At 40.2% G+C, this 5,034-nt stretch overlaps 1 long non-coding RNA gene across 1 annotated transcript; it reads right to left on the bottom strand.

The window, feature by feature from the left end:
* Positions 1 to 206: 206 nt before the first annotated feature.
* Positions 207 to 4,632, bottom strand: LOC122462403. The gene is made up of 3 exons (XR_006284930.1): positions 4,622 to 4,632; positions 4,060 to 4,061; positions 207 to 941 (listed from the first exon to the last, which is right to left on the bottom strand). It is a non-coding gene; the product is annotated as an uncharacterized LOC122462403 (long non-coding RNA).
* Positions 4,633 to 5,034: the final 402 nt, after the last annotated feature.

The raw sequence follows: 5,034 nt of genomic DNA, 5'->3' as shown, positions 1-5,034 counted from the left end.
GTAGATTTTGGCAAGATTTGTTTTGGCTGTGCCTCACTTGCCTGGGCTGACAAGTTGCCAGCGTATGGGAACATCAGAATAAAACTTCAGGCTATGGGAACATAATATAGATGGGACCCAAGACAGCTGCCTGAAGTAGGCAGGCTGACAGTAAGGGGGCAACTGTCCCTCCGGGTCGTCCCTCCCACAACGATGTGATAAGAAAATACAAAAGTGGGTTGGAGAAAGAGGAATTACGTGGGGCATAACGGGGGAGAAGATATGCTTGGATTGGGTAGCTGAACTGAGGGCAGGCAAAAGCCCACCTTTTTTCAGAATTGTTGTAAAGGAGGTTTATATCTGGATTGCTGATAAGGGTGAGGATAGGCCACAGAGCTTTTGTTTCTTAAAATAAATAAATAAGGGAAGAAAAGTGGTTTGTTACTACAGCTGGTTGGAAAATTTACTTTATTTTCCAGTAACATTTTTGAGGAAAGTTTTCAGGTTTTTGCCAAAAAACACCTAAATCAATCTTTCTTTTTTTTAAAGTTTTCACTTTTCAAGCAAACCACTTCACAGTTTTGGTGAAAAGAGAAATGTTCATGAGAAAACTGCCATTTCATCCCAAAAAATGCTGATACAAAATTGTGGTCAGATCTGTTTATGACTCTGAACATGAGTATGAAAAGAGGAACTATGTTCCTAAATTATCATGTTCATCTACTCTTTATTCCTCATCTGAAGCCATAATCCTCTGATTGTGACAGCTATAAGCATTTCCACAGGAGTGAATCACAGTTGCCAACTCTCATGTGGTAAATAAGCACCCCAACTTTCACAATAAGCCAAAAATCAAGCTAATGCCATTTCAAAACAAGGCCAAAACAAGCCAATCCCTAAGAACCCTAACACTCTATGTAACTAGATCCCCCCGGTGTGCAGTCTGGGGACTGTGGTGGGCCCTGACGGTGCACGCCTGACTCTCTCTCCCCCTTGCTCTTGCTTGCCCCCTTGCCCCTGCTTGCAGGGAGCCGATCAAAAAAAAAAAAAAAAAAAAAAAAAGAAGAAACAAGCTACAACAAGCAATCTACAAGCCAAACAAGCAACAAGCTACAAGCCAAAAACTAGCCAACAAGCAACTCACAAGCCAATTAAGGCAAAACCAAGCCCAATTTCTGTGTTTTTTTCATGGGTTCAGCATGTCTAGAGTGAATACTGATATAACAAGGGCCCCAACCCTGCAAAAATGGTCTTTCATGCTGACATACCTGGTGCCAGCTCATGCCAAGGCCCCAATGAACACTGACAAATGCATAGCTGGAAACCAGTCTGTCTTAGCTATGTTTTAGTATTGTTAAAATAAATCTTAGTGTTGTAAGAATGTGTTTAAAATTTAGTCTTTATTAAATACTTGCAGGGTGCTACACATATTAATCTTACTTGTAATATCTGTATTCCATGTTATAAGGTAATATTTAAGTGTTTGCTCTGTAACTATAAAAATGTTTGCTAAAACTATAAACCCCCCCACTCAGAAGAGTATCATTACCAAGTGTGAAATACTAGTTTACCATAAGAGGTGTTATCTCCTGCCCAACAAAAGAAGGTCTATATACACCAGACAAGCCATTGTGGAATGTCAGTGGATAAAAGACTTTGAAGAGACCCACTTATGAAGAGGGGACATGCACAGGGCCTTGTCCTATCACAGCTTGAACACTGGGGGAAGGAAATAAAAATCCCTGTCAAGGAGGAAGTGTTGTCATTATGCTGCTTGGAATTTGGAGAGGGTGATAATTCTAAGCATAAGCAAGGGATCCCCAAGCTGCTTAGTTTGGCTTAGCCCTAAAGGACATATAGAGCTTGCCTATTACAGCAGTGTCTATTACGTCTTTGAAACCTAAGACTGTAACTCTTTCATGGGTATATGTTTACCTGCTTTAACCTTGTAAATAACTCTAATTTATTTTTACTAGTTAATACATCTTTAGTTAGTTTATTACAGGACTGGCTATGAGCATTGTCTTTAGTAAGAGATCTAAGGTACAATTGACCTGGGGTAAGTGACTTGTCCTTTGGGATCAGGAGTAACCGGAATATTGATGTGATTTTTGGTGTAAGGACTATCCATCACAAAGGCAGGCTTGCCTGAGTGGCAAGACTGGAGTGCCCAAGGGAACTGTCTGTAACTCAATATTAAGGTTGTTATAGTGCTTTAGGAGTTCATACTTGGTTGGTGAAATCTAATTATAGACCATACAACCGGTTTGGGGTTTGTGTTCTGTTCCTTGACAGTCTGCCCTGTGGTTGACTCGTGAGCTTCTCTAGACAACTTGACATGGCGGTTGATGAATTTCAGCCTCTTTCATAAATTCATAGATTTTAAGGCCAGGTGGGACCATTAGATCAGCACAGGCCATAGAATTTCACTCAGTTAGTCCTGTATTGACCCCTGTAACTTCTGCTTGACTAAAGCATACCTTCCAGAGAGGCATCCAGTCTTGATCTGAAGACTTCAAGGGATGGGGAACCCATCACTTCCATTGATAGTTTGTTCCATGGTTAATCATCAATTGCCAAGAGGTCCCTAGCACCTTACAGGCATGGAAAGAACAGCAGGTACAGGTGAACTATCAGAACCAAAGGTCCTAAGGCCATCAATATCTCAGCCATAGAAAAGTCACTTTCTCCATTAAGGTCCATAAAAGATGAAAAATCCTGATGGTCCCTCATCTGATGTGAGTATATAAGCATTCACAGCTCCCCTCCCCCTAAAGAATCCAGTGATAGCTGTTTTCTGTAAAAAGGGAGAGGGTATTGAAAAACGTACTTCCTTATGTTTTACATGTCTCTTAAAGTGCAGAAGAAAAATCACAGCCATAGCCACATGCACATTTTCTGGCTCCACTCCTCCTTTTTATCATTCACATGGATTGACCTACATTAATTTAGGATTAAGCAGTGAGCTGCTGTATTAGACGATCCCTAGATATTATTCATTATCTCAGGCAAACAATTCAGAGGCTGTTCTCCACAATACCAGTCCAGAGAAGGCTAAGGATCTATGAACTTTATGCTCCAGATTCTGGAGGACTTCACTTTAGGACCTAATTTTGGAGGTCAGGTTGGCATGGGATGGATTCCAGTACCCTTTATTCACAGTAACTCCTTAATACACAAACAATGCCATTGACTTTTATGAGACCACTCTTGGTGCAAGGTACTATTCAAACAGAGTAAGGGTATCACAATCTGACCCTTAGCAATGATACCAAATTATTTGATTTACATAGGAGTAGCAGATAGGGCTGCCTCTGTCCCTATTGTTTAATGCCATTCATTTTTGAATGAACCTGTTGCCCTTTGGTTTTGTGCCAGTTTATTTGGGATTACAATCAGTCCACATGGACCGAAAGCCTCCCCTCTTTGCAGATTAATTTTTGGCCATTATTTTTTCATCTAATGCAGCCCTATCCATCCATCAAATTCTTTACAAACAGCCAGGGGAGTGCTTAGCTCTTAAATCAAACTGCAAAATATCCCAGCAACCCACTGGCCATATAAATAAAAGAGAAGCTACCTGATGACTTTCAGATGAAACTCTTCCCCAACAGACTTTTTGGTACTTAGATGAGGAAGTACGCGCAGTTGGAAAGACATCTATGCTGTGGGATAGGATTAATCTATTAATGATGTATACACCCTTACACTCACTCCTGCTATGCCCTTTTATAGTGCTGCCAATTCTTTTTCCACTTAACATCGGGGGAAAAAACAAAGACAGATCATATGTATAAAACTTCCTATGGAAAGGTAAAAGGCACCAAACACGTCCAAGAAAAATGCAACTAAATGAAGATAAGAGATGGCTTGAGACTTCTTCATTTAAAAGATTTATCATCTAGCCACTTCACTGAGATGTATTTGGGGATGACAGCGTTATATTACATTCCTGGAATCAGGCACAATATGGCCTGCCATTGAAGACTATATGACTTGTCCCATCTACTTGAGTACTGTATCTACATGCCTAAAAATAGAACTAACCTCAATGTCAAGAATGAAACTGGTCATCATAACTGCTGTACAAAAGTGGCACAAAACCAGGAAGCTTTTAAACATTTCCCACATGATTATACAATCAGTCTCAATAGATGATTTTGACCTATCCAAACTTATTAGCTACATGATCTTATTGTAATAACCCTCCTCATCGGTCCCATCCCTGATGTTTTGTTATGCCGACATATTGCATCACATACAAAATTAGATTTAAGTTCTTTGGGGAAAGGACCATGAGAAGGAATTAGCAGGGACTGAGAATATTAACAATAATATATTAATAACATTGTACAGTTTGCACCAGGGGAGAACAACATTAGACAGTCCAGGTTACTAAGGGGTCTAAAATATACATTCATGAATATATTCATTTTCACCCCTTCAGTAATGTTACACCAAACACATATTTGTTTATGTACCACCAACTACAAATAGGAGCTTTAATCTCTCTCTTGAGCCACATTCCATCATATGGAGAGACACATTTCGGCATCATCTTAAAGATCTAAATATTTTATCTCTAGCTTTTATAACACTTGTGGCCAGATTGACTAGAGGCACAGAGAGTTATAAACTATACCTGTGTATCCCTGCGAGATGCCGTGCCTCTTAGTTCTTTCTGCATACTTCCTGTGCAGCCTGAGAGGCTTTAACTTTACAGCCAGAGAAGGCATTGTCTTGATGGAGGCTGCTGAGAGAACTGCATCCCACAGCTGGGTTGGTCATGCCCCCTTCCTTGGCAGAGGTGTCTAATTTTTGGTGCAAACCATGTCTAGTTTGGGGGTCTGCATTTTTTAAAAGGATGTTGAAAAACTGGAGCGGCAGCAGAAAAGAGCCACAAAAATTAGCCAATCACATTATGCTTTAGTCAGATACAAGTGAATGGGCTCAATACAGGGATAAACTGAGTGAAATTTAATGGCTTGGTTATACAGGAGGTCAGACTGGATGATCTAATGATCCATTCTGGCCTTAAACTCTATCATTCTAAAA

Source organism: Chelonia mydas, chromosome 11 (genome assembly GCF_015237465.2).
Source record: "Chelonia mydas isolate rCheMyd1 chromosome 11, rCheMyd1.pri.v2, whole genome shotgun sequence".
In the NCBI taxonomy this organism is placed as follows: domain Eukaryota; kingdom Metazoa; phylum Chordata; order Testudines; family Cheloniidae; genus Chelonia; species Chelonia mydas.
Note: the sequence above shows the minus strand (reverse complement) of the source record. Positions and strands in the feature narration are given on the sequence as shown.